This window comes from Palaemon carinicauda, chromosome 3 (assembly GCF_036898095.1).
Source record: "Palaemon carinicauda isolate YSFRI2023 chromosome 3, ASM3689809v2, whole genome shotgun sequence".
NCBI classification, from domain to species: Eukaryota; Metazoa; Arthropoda; class Malacostraca; order Decapoda; family Palaemonidae; genus Palaemon; species Palaemon carinicauda.
Window position 1 is genome coordinate 21,323,176 of NC_090727.1, and position 15,000 is coordinate 21,338,175.

Here is a 15,000-nt window from a genome sequence, read left to right on the forward strand (position 1 = left end):
AATAAACGTACTTAAAACAGACCTTAAATGTTTCACCAGAACATGAGACCGAAATTAAAAGGATAAGTTCACCCAAAATCCCGTCGGAATCCTGTCTGTCAATTGACAAATTCCGTATTGTACGCCCCCATTCCATAAGCGCCTGACATATTACATACATAGCTTCATTGCATTCCAAGTGGAATCTTTCAAGTCTTATTGGTGCCATCCTTCCACCTCAATCTTCCCAGTCGTTTTTTACCTTCAAGAATCCATTCCACAATTCCGTGTACATCCCGATTATATTCAGGCATTCGATATATGTGGCCCAACTATCTCAACTGGCATCTTTCCATTCATAAAAGAACCTGTTCTACTCCCAAGGGTTCTCTTGTGGTGGTATTTCAGAGCCTATCTCTCCTTCTTACTCTAAAGATTAGACGTAGGCTACGCATTACGGTAGTCTGAATTTTAGACTTTAATTTTTCTGTCAGGACCCATGTCTCACAACCACACAGGAACACAGGATTCAGGATTGATCTGACCATTATTAGTTTAGAATGGTTACAAAACAAGCAGAAACAATGGGCCTCAGTTTAGACTTGCAACAAGTGGGGATAATCCCTATATTTGGCAATGCTGATTGAAATATTACTGCCACTAATTTATAAGTTTTCCTTTTTTAATTGTACCGTAACCATATTAAGCACTAGCTCTCGGTAAGAGCTAGTACTTTCAAAGATATTAAGTGGTCAAAGAACACCTAATGTTGACAGCAACCACGTCAGTAAAGGATGTGACCAATATCTTGATTATGGTTCTTCAGATAGGAATATTTTATGTAATATTTTCCCATTATAAAAAATGTATCATAAGATTTTATAGATATCTACGAATAGTATTCATAAGGTATTATTTTCAATATTCATTTAAAGGAAATAATGAAAATATATTTACTAAAGCAGTTTTCTAGAAATTTTATTCCAGCTGTGGCCGATTGTGGAATGTTATTCCAGAAGTTGAATCGGTGGAACTTCAGAAGTTCAAACTTGCAGCGAATGTTTTTATGTTGAACAGGCTGACATAATGGTCTCTCATGGTTTATCTATAAAAGGATTCTAATGTTGATACTGTTCTTAAATATTTTATTTCAATTATTCATTACTCCTGTATTTTCTTATTTTCTTATTCTCTATCTTCAGTGGGATATTTTTCCCTACTGCAACCTTTGTGCTCAGAGCATCCTCCTCTCTCCAATTACGTTTGTATTGAAGCAAATAAAAATAAATAATGAATAATAACAAATAATAAATAATAAAAAAATAATAATAATGAATAATAAATAATAAATAATAAGTAATAATAATAAATAATAAGTAATAAATAAATAATAATAATAAATAATAAATGAAAACAAGAAATAATGATAATAAATAAATAATAAATGATAGTAAATAAATAATAAATAATTATTATTAATAATTAAATAATAAAAAATGAATAATTATTAAATAATAGTAAATAATAAATGATAATAAATAATAATAAAAATTATATAATAAGAAATAAATAAAAAATTATAAAAAATAAATAATAAACAATAACTTTAATATATAATAATAAATAAATAATAATAATAATATTTAATAAATAATTAATAATCATGAAAAATAATAAACAATAATAATAAATAATAAACAATAATAATAAATAATTAATGATAAAAATAATAAATAATACTACTAAATAAAAATAAATGATAATAAATGATAATAATACTAAATAAAAATAATAATAAATATATAATAATAAACAATAATAATAAATAATAACAAAAAAAATAATAAATAATTAAAAACAATAATAAATAACATCCAATGATTATAATAAAAATAGTAAACTAATAATAAAAATAGTAAACTAATAATAAAAATAGTAAACTAATAATAAATAATAATAAACAATAATAATAAAAAATAATGTATAATAGATAATAATAAATAATAATTAATAAATAATAATAAATAATTATAAATAATAATATATAAAGAATAATTATAAATAATAATATTAATAAATAATATTGCTAATTAATAATAATAAATAATGATTAATAATAATAAATAATAAATAATAATAATAACGCTAATAATAATAATAATAATAATAATAATAATAATAATAATAATAATAATAATAATAATAATAATAATATGATTTCTGGCAAAATATCTCACATCTGTCCAGTCGTAAAAATTTAACTGTTTTTGAAACTAGCATCTAAATAATAGTTTCATATTACCTAGAAATTTGGATATCATTTTCAAGCAGTTCATATTTTTGTTCGAGTCAAAACTTTCAAGCATAGAAAATAACAGTATTTCATTTAGTGCAGAATCGTAAATGTAGTAATTAATCGTGACTTTTACTGAACGGAAGCTGTACAGAATCCATCTGAAGCGATGAGATGTTGAGGGATAAAGCATACTGTACTCTGTGCTCTAGGCTGATTGAAGGAATGCGTTCTTACTTGTATATGAATATCAAAACCAATTAAGTGATGGGGTGGGAGGGGGGGGGGGGTAAATAGTTCTCGGTTAATGAAGGGCAGCTACCTCATCTGGCCTTATGTACAACAAAATAAAACAATATATTTCTTTTAAATGTTATCAACAGTTACTAAAATAATGATAAAATTTCTAAAAACAAACAAAAGCAAACAAAAATGGAATCTTGATTATGATATGATTCGCAGATAAAATCCTTGCCTGCGCCTATTGCTTGGAAGGTCCTGTATTACAACGTTACTGCAAAACCTTCGTCTGTATAATATATTTGCAAGATAACAGTATCCTTAGTCTAAGTTAACGAACGACTCAGTTACAACATAGATGAAATAGAAGTAATCTAATGCAGCTCAAGCCTGGACTCTTTAATTGTGTACCTGAATTTTCATTATTTGTACAAATAAATACACATTAAAAAGACCTTTAATCATATTGCAGCTATTCTTTGAATAAATTCAGTTCAATGCAATGATAGAGTTTTCCCTATGCCTACCACCACTTGAATGGACCCACGGTCCAGTCATAACAGTTCAGCCAACGCACAGCTCAAGGTGTCAAACACCAATACTGTGACGTCACTTGCCCTCGTCTCACACGTGGGCATTTAAAACAAAGAACCATGGCCATAGTTAGCTGTTCATAAAGGCAACGTAAAATATATATATATATATATATATATATATATATATATATATATATATATATATATATATATATATATATACACACACACATACAGTATATATGTATATACACACAAACACACACACACACACACACACACACACACATATATATATATATATATATATATATATATATATATATATATAAATTTCCATCTGAAGTTAGCCTGAGCATACTGGATTTAAGGATGAGTAGTTTCGATCCTTATAGATTAGTACTAGAATCGAACACTGCTCTCTCAGATTGATGGCAGAGAGAGAGAGAGAGAGAGAGAGAGAGAGAGAGAGAGAGAGAGAGAGAGAGAGAGAGAGAGAGAGAGAGAGAGAGAGAGAGTAACTTATTCACTAGGAAAGTCTTCCTTCAGAGCAATTCATGTTTTATTTAATATTCTATAGACTTTATTTTACGCTAAAGTGAACGAAAATATTAATTTTCTACCACACATTCAAAAAAGATTTACGAAATTAGCCCACTATTATTCTAATAACCATTTTTGATAATTGGCTTACTGATTGCGCATCAATGATGATATAATTAAATTTCCATTTCATATTAATAAAGACAATGGTAAAGATAGGACTTTCCAAGGCCAATGCAATAACGCATGAGGTCATTTAAATCGAAGGCCTAAAAACTTCAAGTTACATTCCTTAAAAAATCATAATTTTTAATCAGCTTCCCAATCCTTGGCAGAAATAGGGAAAAACAAAAGATGGAGCACTAGAGAAAATCTTATTGACGAAACACTCAAAAACTAAATTCATGTCATACGAACTTAGATTGCATGGAGGATGGATGTTCCCTGACCATACAAAGTGAACAATTTAATATTTTCAAAAGTTTTTATTTTTGAAAAAAAAAATGATGATTTATTGTCTCAAAAATGCAGTCTAACTGCAATATCCTAAAACAAGATTAATTAAAAAGGGAAAACAACTTATTCCCCTTTGAAATTTAAGTTGTACTTAAAAATATAATACAGTAGACTAACATCACTGGAAAATTATCCAGGTAGTTTAAACAAATTTACACACTTCTTATATAGAAAAAGCATCATTAAATAGTATTTATATCAAGATAAAGCATCATAAAGCAGTACTTATATCAATATAAAGACTAATTAAGCAGTAGTTATATCAGGATAAAGAATTATAAAACTACTTATCTCAAGATAAAGAAACAATAAGCAGCACTTAAATCAGGATAAGGCGGATTTAAACAGTAAAGATATCAAAATAAAGCATCATAAAGCAGTACTTATATCAATAAAAAGCACCATTAAACAGTACTTATATCAATATGAATAATTAAACAGTACTTATATCAATATGAATAATTAAACAGTACTTATATCAATATGAATAATTAAACAGTATTTATATCAATATGAATAATTAAACAGTACTTATATCAAGATAAAACATCATTAAGCAGTGCTTATATCAAAATAAAGCCCCATTAAGTAGTACTTATATCAAAATAAAGCTCACTTAAGCAGTACTTATATCAAGATAAAACATCATTAAGCAGTACTTATATCAAGATAAAGCCCCATTAAGTAGTACTTATATCAAAATAAAGCCCCATTAAGTAGTACTTCTATCAAGATAAAGCCCAATTAAGTAGTACTTCTATCAAGATAAAGACCCATTAAGTAGTACTTATATCAAAATAAAGCTCACTTAAGCAGTACTTATATCAAGATAAAGCCCAATTAAGTAGTACTTTATCAAGATAAAGCCCCATTAAGTAGTACTTATATCAAAATAAAGCTCACTTAAGCAGTACTTATATCAAGAAAAAGCCCAATTAAGTAGTACTTTATTAAGATAAAGCCCCACTAAGTAGTACTTATATCAAAATAAAGCCCCATTAAGTAGTACTTCAATCAAGATAAAGCCCAATTAAGTAGTACTTATATCGAGATAAAGCCCCAATAATTAGAACTTATATCAAGATATTATTATTATTTTCTATTATTATTATTATTATTATCATTATTATTATCATTATTACTATTAAATGCTAGGCTAGAACCCTAGTTGGAAAAGCAGGATGCTATAAGCACAGGGGGCCCAACAGGGAAAATAGCCCAGTGAGGAAAGGAAACAAGGAAAAAAAATATCTTAAGAATAGTAACAACATTAAAATAAATATTTCCTATTCAAAAATTAAAAACTTCAAAAAAACAAGAGGAAGATAAACTAGATAGAACAGTGTGCCCGAGTGTACCCTCAAGCATGAAAACTCTAACCCAAGACAGTGGAAGACCATGGTACAGAGGCTACTGCACTACCCAAGACTAGAGAACAATGGTTTGATTTTGGAGTGTCCTTCTAGAAGTGCTGCTTACCATAGCTAAAGAGTCTCTTCTACCCTAACCAAGAGGAAAGTGGCCACTGAACAACTACACATACACATACAAGCATGTGTATATTATCATAAATGAAAATGTGTGTATGTATGTATATATATATATATATATATATATATATATATATATATATATATATATATATATATATATATATATATATATATATATATATATATATGTGTGTGTGTGTGTGTGTGTGTGTGTGTGTGTGAGATTGCGCGTGTTTAAAATTTACTTTTGATGTCTATTTGCTATTAAATAATAGGAAATAGCAAAAATATCTATTTAGAATATAATTATTTATTCATACATATCACATATAGCCGTTTCTAGTTTACTGCAGGAAAAAGGTATCAGAGATGTCATTATTCTTGTCTGGAACTTGTCTAAAGAGAGATATATTATCATCACTTATATGATTGTTGATAAGAAGAAATTTGTATTTAGGAACAGCAAGTCCTGACTGAATAATTTAGACCCACGCTTAGTAAAAGTCATGTTTTTATCTCGTGAGAGAGAGAGAGAGAGAGAGAGAGAGAGAGAGAGAGAGAGAGAGAGAGAGAGAGAGACCCTATATCAGGGGTTTTGTTATGATCATATTTAGAGATTGATTAGGTTGCCTAGCGTCGCAACTACAAAGGTCATTGACACTAGGCGGCGTCATAACTGCCAGGGTCACTGACGCCTCAAGGTAGAATGAAACGCAGTAAAGAAAAGACTATTTAATCATCATATCATATCCCTGAAGACGGAGAGGAATTTGGAACGTTCAAGTCAGAATAATTTTTTCAACTCAAAATATCGGATATTATTATGTAAATTTATATGAAATTGGACATCATTGAATTTTTATACACTTCTTTTTGGAATTAAAATTACTTTCACAATAAAAAAGCAAAAATATTTTTCTAAATGATTCCCAATTGTAATTTTAATGAATATTTAACTGGATCAAGATGAAAATCTTTTCTTCTTCATATTCCTCAAGTCTCTGGACGACTTCTTCAAGATTTCCTTTGGAACTCTGGAAGAAATTCTCTCGGAAGTGATTGATACAAGACTTCCTTCATTACTTTGAACATTTAATTTCGTACAGTAGATTTTAATTTATAGAAGCAAATATTGATAGATATAACCGATATTATTTTTATCAAAAAGTAAAACTTGTTTTGTTATTAAAACTATTAATAAATATAATATTAATGTCTACTGAATAAAAATATTGTATAACATTCTCCTTATTATTTGCTTGAAATGTTTATTCTTATAACTTCAAGAAAGTCTTCTCACTCTTCAGGGATATGAGAGAATAATTAAATGATATTTTCACTCTCAGTCTCTATATCGTTTTCTTGCTGCTCCATCATCATCATCATCAACTTTTACATCACAAATTGTTGAGGCTATTCCTTTACGTTCTGTTCTATTTTCTTTTATTGGAAATATACTAAGATATTTATGCTGTATATATATATATATATATATATATATATATATATATATATATATATATATATATATATATATATATATATATATATATATATATACAATCTGTAGGTAATAAGACTATTCAATTTCAAGAATTGATAAGCGAGAAATATTGGGACATACTAGCATTATCTGGAACAAGGTTAAATACCTTAGACAAGGCAAAGATCACTGAAATTACAACAACAACAAACCCCCCCCCCATTTTTTTCATATATCAAGAGAGGGCCCAGGTCTGGTGAGGGTGTCGGACTCAAATATCAGAATGTTAAAAAGAACTGGTGTAACAAGCTTTGAATATATAGAAATAACTTTAGTTAAAAAAATCCAAAAATATCCTTTATAACAGTCTACAAATCTCCGAGAACAAACACTAGTATCTTTTTTGAAGAATTTGGTGCTTTTATTGATATGATTATCATAGAGAAAAATGAATTAGTTATCTGTGGAGACTTAGAGTTTTGGATGGATGACGCACCAAATCCCAACGCATTTAGTCAGTTATTAGAATCCTATCGACTAGTGAATAATATAGACTGTACAACTACTTTAACTGGGCATACGTTGAACTTAGTTTTAAGTGATGACATGAATAACATTGAATCTGATATAGATATTGAGGAGAAATTATTACGTTTAGTCTACCTCTACAGAAACATGCAATAGTAAAGAAAATAAACTTAGACATAAATCAAATTTTTCTCCTACCGTATTTATTGAAGAAGTTACAAAGAAAATAAACGGTGCTATCAATATTCCCTGTGATCATGATGACCAACGTCTGTTAAGAGCTAAGTGTGTTAACTGTCTTACGACCACTTACAATAAAGTGAGTAAAAGTGAATATGATACCATGTGCCCACCGATGGAAAAGACTATAACTGTAAAAGACCAATATCTTTGGTTTTCTGGAGAGACTTTAGTAAAAAAAAAAAAAAATGGAAAAAAGACGCAAAGAAAGTGCAATCGGTTAAAAGCTGAAAGTACATGGGTAGAATACACAAACTGCTACGTGTCAACATAACTTCCTACTAAGAAGGAAAAAATAGTGAATATTATAAGAGAAAGATCCTCGAAGCAGCAACAGACATAAATAAGTTATATCGTCTCCTGATTCGTATAATGGGAAATGTAAAAGAAAAGAAGCTACCTGATCGATACAGTGACTAGGAATACTCTCAACATCAGAATAATGATACACCTGACACAGACAAAATTAATAAGATTTAACAACATAACACAAGATGACAACAACAGAATTATCAAGAGAGCAAAGAAAACAAACTGCACGATCGATCCAATGCCAATATCTGAAGTAATTGGAGAGAGAAACTTTTCTAGTCTAGCCGAAATAACAATGAGAATAGCAAATGCAAGCATTAATGAATGCAAGTTTTCCAAATCTGAGAAAATGGCTATAGTCACACCAGCTCTGAAAAATGCTCTGGACTACCAGGAATTAAGTTCATATAGATCTATTTCGAATCTATCCTTTGCTTCATAAGTGCTTGAATAAGCAATTCTTGACCAATTAGTCAGTCACTTAGAAGTAATAGGAGCTTTGCTTGACAACCAATTGTTAACAGACAAGAACGATGTCTTTCGCAAGCTTTGTAGGACATAAAAATCCTACGTTCCAGTATCTTCAGCAAATGTTAAAGTTGTAGAGACATCAAGGAAAAGAAAAAATCACAAGAAAATACAAGTAGTTGGAACCGAAACATGTTAATAAAATTCTGAGACTCCGAAAATTCCTAGACACTTCTGAGCTTCCTCAAAGAAGATGAATTCCATCACGTTCCGTTTTTATTAAGGGGAGAGAGAGAGAGAGAGAGAGAGAGAGAGAGAGAGAGAGAGAGAGAGAGAGAGAGAGAGAGAGAGATACAATATATCAAGGGTTTTATTAATATGATCATGTTTAAAGATTGATTAGGTTGCCTAGCGTCGCAACTACAAAGGTCATTGACACTAGGCGGCGTCATAACTGCCAGGGTCACTGACGCCTCAAGAAAGAATGAAACGCAGTAAAGAAAAGAGTATTTATTCATCATATCATATCCCTGAAGACGGAGAGGAATTTGGAACGTTCAAGTCAGAATAATTTTTCCAACTGAAAATTTCGGATATTATTATGTAAATTACTATGAAATTCGACATCACTGAATTATAAAACGCTTATTTTTGGAATTAGAATTACTTTCACGATAAAAAAGCAAAAATATTTTTCTAAATGATTCCCAATTGTAATTTTTATGAATATTTAACTGGATCAAGTTGAAAATCTTATTTTCTTTACATTTCTCCAATTCCGCCTCAAGTCTCCGGACGAGTTCAAGATTTCCTTTGGAACTCAGGAAGAAATTGGCTCGGAAGTGATTGATACAAGACTTCCTTCCCTACTTTGAACATTTAATTTCGTACATTAGATTTTAATTCATAAAAGTAAATATTGATAGATATAATCAATATCATTTCTATCTAGAAGTAAAACCTATTTTGTTATTAAAACTATTAATGAATATAATATTATTTTACAAAGAAAATAAATGATGCTATCAACATTCCCTGTGATCAAGATGACCAACGTCTGTTGGGAGCTAAGCGTGTTAACTGTCTTACGCCCACTTACAATAAAGTGAGTAAAAGTGAATATGATACCATTTGCCCAACGATGGAAAAGACCAATCTCCTTGGTTTCATGGAGAGACTTTAGCGAAAAAAGAGGGAAAAAAGACTTAAAGAAAGTGGAATCGGTTGAAAGCTGATAGTACAAGGGTAGAATACAAAACTGACACGTGTCAATATAACTACCCACTAAGAAGGAAAAAAAGTGAACACGATAAGAGAAAGATCCTCGAAGCAGCAACAAACATAAATAAGTTATATTATGGTTCTGATAAAATCTTTAGTAAATACTTCCAATTAAAAACTTATTATTATCAGTTATCGACTTAACGTTGCACATTCTTCCGAGATACGCTTTAATATCAGTGGTATGGCATTCTCCAGAGAAGGGTAATGGGTCACAAGGAGGGGGGGGGGGCATGAGTAAACACGTAATAAATGAGTGCGTCCTCTTCCCCGATGGATGTGGTGACTTCCTTTTCCTTTTTGTACTGATAACTGTCATTACCAAACGTAACTGATTCTACACCTGTTCGTTATTAAAGGACTTTCGATAAGTCCTTTTCTAGATACTAGAAACATTTAGAACTGATCTCGTCAGAGTTTTGGTAGCCTTTTGGAAACGTCCCTACCTGGCGATGCCTTGGACGGGAGTTCGAGAAACGTTCAATCTCGATAGTTTATTGGAGTGTCTGCAACCTCACCATTTTTGTAAGCTACGGATAGTGGTTTGGGGAAGCCTATAGGTCTACTTGCTGAGTCATCAGCAGCCATTGTCTGGCCTCCCTGGTCTGAGCTTAATTGAGACGAAGCTTGGACGCTGATCATATGTGCATATGGTCAGTCTTTTGATCATTCTCCTGCTAGGGCGTTGTCACCGTCCCTTGCCTCTGCCATTCATGAGTCACCATTAAACCTTTAAATACGGTTACTGATACAGCTGTTTTGTTTGATTCTCTGGTTTTGCTTAATTCAATCATTATAAGAGTTTTACATTTCCTGTAAAATAAAGTTTTTGGGTTCTTCTAAACCAAATAGAAAATAATAATGTTTTTGAAGGTAAGATTCTAATAACTTTTGCATGAGATAGAATTGCAGATACTTAAATTAGAGGTTTTGTTAGCAAACAAACTTGGACTTTTTTATTTGGATTTAATGCTGGAAGATTCGCAACTATTTTTGTTCACAGCGGGACGGAAAACTTTTCGTCTAGTTTCCACCATTCTGATACTTTGATACTCTGGCTCGTTAAGCAAAACTTTGACAGAAATACTATGAATAGGTATATGTTCGAACTACTGTTTATGTATCATCTGAAGGAAAGAAAGTTCTTTAGTTCGATGTATGATTACATTTGAATCCGAAACTTCATTGGGTTGCTCGTTCTCTTTCGAATAAAAGGTCAGGAAGGAGGAAGATGATCAACAGCAAGTCGAATTCTAAATAAAGAGTTTTGAGAAGATAATCTTCCCTACGAAAACTAACCGAGGCCCTTTACGTCAATAGGCATATGAGATAATGATGATATAATTAAGAGCAAGTCTCTCTCTCTCTCTCTCTCTCTCTCTCTCTCTCTCTCTCTCTCTTTATATATATATATATATATATATATATATATATATATATATATATATATATATATATATATATTCCGGTCATGCTCAGTGCAAGATGCATAATCACTTAATCTCTCCCCGTTCCTCGGGTGGTGAGGAAAGGGAGTAGTCATACCCTGGTGGTACTCCAAGAGGAATGGGGGAGGGGTGGGAAGGGTTGAATCTGAGTGTGCATATCTAAATATTTAGCCACCATTGTTGACGGGTCAGGTATACTAGTTATGAAATAGGTAAAAAAAGAAAACACTATTTCTGGTTACTCAACAAACACGATCGAAAGTAAATCTCTTTGTAAACGCCATCTGTCGGGCCGTTAAAATGGATTAGTACAAATGCACGACAGTCAGACGGTAAACTGACTTGCCAGTGAACCCTTAAGGAAATCTTGGCAGCATCAAATTGTATTTCGAACTGACTTATTCCGAAATGAGACTGAAATGGAAGGTGAAATGTCTCCCCTTTCATTTCGTCATCATTCAAAGCATTCTGCAATCGAGTTTCTTCACGAAATAAGTCCGACGCCTCACTCTACTCTGCAATAACAGAATACTGCTGAACTTCTTAATGAATATGGAAATGAGCCAACTAGAGTTCGAGAGTCAAATAGGGTTCAGTAACTATTAGATGTATATTATAGAAGTGTAAGCGATCCGTTAATATTGACGACTAAATATCTACATAGATATGCACACTCACACATCCCTCTCTCACCAGGGTACGACTAGTCCCTTTTTCCCATTCCCATCATCTACGCCTATTGTTGCAAAGGGCCTCGGTGAATTTTCGCCAGTCGTTTCTATCTTGAGCTTTTAAAACAATACTTCTCCATTCATCATCACCTACTTCACGCTTCATAGTCCTCAGCCATGTAGCCCTGGGGCCCAGATAAAAGTTTGGTTAACTAAAGTTTAATTCCCCATATCCTTTTGAGGGCTTTGTTCTCAAAACTACAAAATCTGTCATACCACGCCTTTCTATCTGTTATATAAGGGAGATCATAAAAAATTAAATCTCCTTATACATTCTTGCGAGAAACCTTTGCCTAACCATTTATACTTTAGAAATACCTTCAAATTTGAAATTTACTGTACATGACCATAAATATAATTGACCAAAACAAATGGTAGACAGTAACTATAACTTATACTTGCATTCTTTAAACTGAAAAACATATTCTACAAACTTACAAACACATCTTTTATCATGTATAACGACATCTCCGATAACCCTAAGGAGCAGATAATTAATTACCTTCTTCATTAGGTGGCTCTGAGGAAACTATTCCCCAAGTCCCCAAGGCGGGGACACTCGACCAACAAATGCCCCAACACCAAAGGACAATAATAGTCTTCGCACAATGGTTGGGCTACCAAACTATTCAACATACTTGGACAAACTTCAGTGGCCAATCTTCAAACGATGTAAGGCAGACTCCCTTGTACTTGATATATTATAACGTGTTGATTCGGTAGTTTCCACCATATTCTGGTTGTGGTGGCCAATTGGAAACGTCCCTGCCTGGTCATCTACCGGACTGGGGTTCGAGACATGCTCAAGCTCGATAGTTACTTGTAGTGTCTAAAACCCTAAGGACGGAGGTTTGGGAGAGCTTACAGGTCTACCTGATGAGTCATCAGCAGCCATTGTCTACCCTTCCCTGGTCCTACCTTGGGTTGAGGGTTTGGGCGCTGATCTTATGCATGTATGATCCGCGCCCGAGGGCCCCTCCATCAAACTAGTACCGAAGGGGCCAAGTAATGGCTGCCGATGACTCAACATATAGAGCTATAGGCTACCCCAAACAGACCCTCCTTAGCTCACTATGATGGCGAGAATGCAAAACGCCTATAATCATTGAGAAATTTTCACAAAGCTGCTGCTATTCCAAAAATACATATTACTAAACTACGAGCATAAGCTTTGTAAAATTAATGACTCGGAGTAACTGGAAAATTAATCAAGAAAAAAAAGTTGATAATGGGTTGGTAGGGTGCATTTCGACTAAAAAAATATAGGAAAAAAAGTTTTAAGTCAAGAACTTAGAACAAGAGTAAAACCAATACATCATTCTTATAAACAAATGTTGTCACGGAAATATTATATGCAACAGAATACAAAACAAATAATAATACATACAAGAATAGTTTCAAATACTTTTTTGGAGAAAATATAGATGAGCGCTTTCGAAAGCTTATTACAGTTGTCATTCTGAAAGCTATTCCTCGATTAATAATAATAATAATAATAATAATAATAATAATGATAATAATAATAATAATAATAACCGCAGAGGTAATTCAACTAAAGAGAACCACGCAGCTGCACTACAGACGTTCACGCTTTCTAGCAAAGGTTCCTTTCCGTATACCTCTTTTTGTGTGAATCAACCCTAAATGATGATATAGTTCATATATTCATAAAATTCATACCTTCTAATACAAAGCATCAAATGAATATCCAAAACCTTGAACGATTTTATTCAATATGAAGATTTTTTTTCAGATAACACCACCATCCATCTCCCCCAAAAAATATTCCTTTGCAAAGGGCAACTTTGCATAGGCCAGCAAACCTCCCGCTGCACCGAAGAGCCCAAACATTGCTACACATATTGGACGAATAAAGAAGAGGATCTCATAAGGCGGAGTCTGAACCTTGATGGCAAAAACATGAGACTCTTTCTTAACAGGTATGAAATAAGACATTCTCGGGAAATAAATATAAAATAAATAGAAGCAGACTAAAATAAGGTATGGAATAGGGAGCATCTTTTTATTATTCGCCTGATTGGATATAACTAAATATTAAGAGTTTAAAAGCCGTCCATAAATGGCAGAGGCGGGATAGTGACAATGCCCTAGCTAGCAGGACAATGGCCAAGAGACTTGCCATATATGGTATACATATGATCAGCGCACAAGCCCACTCTCCACCCAAGCTACGATTAGGTGATGCCGGGCAATGGCTGCTGATGATTTAGCAGGTAGACTTTAAGAATCCCCCAAACCTCCCATCCTTGGCTCAAAAGGAAGGTAAGGTTTCAGACACTATAAGAAACTATCGGACTTAAGCGGGACTCGTACCCAACCTTGCTAGTACCTAAGTGCGGCACATCGCTAGGCAGAGGCGGAGTGTATATTTTGCGTACAATAATGACTCGGGGAGTGCAAATCATATGTAAAATGATGACTCGGGGAGTGCAAATCATATGTAAAATGATGACTCGGGGAGTGCAAATCATATGTAAAATAATGACTCGGGGAGTGCAAATCATATGTAAAATGATGACTCGGGGAGTGCAAATCATATGTAAAATGATGACTCGGGGAGTGCAAATCATATGTAAAATGATGACTCGGGGAGTGCAAATCATATGTAAAATGATGACTCGGGGAGTGCAAATCATATGTAAAATGATGACTCGGGGAGTGCAAATCATATGTAAAATGATGACTCGGGGAGTGCAAATCATATGTAAAATGATGACTCGGGGAGTGCAAATCATATGTAAAATAATGACTCGGGGAGTGCAAATCATATGTAAAATAATGACTCGGGGAGTGCAAATCATATGTAAAATAATGACTCGGGGAGTGCAAATCATATGTAAAATGATGAATCGGGAGAGCACATTCCAGGGGAGTGCATATCCAACGCT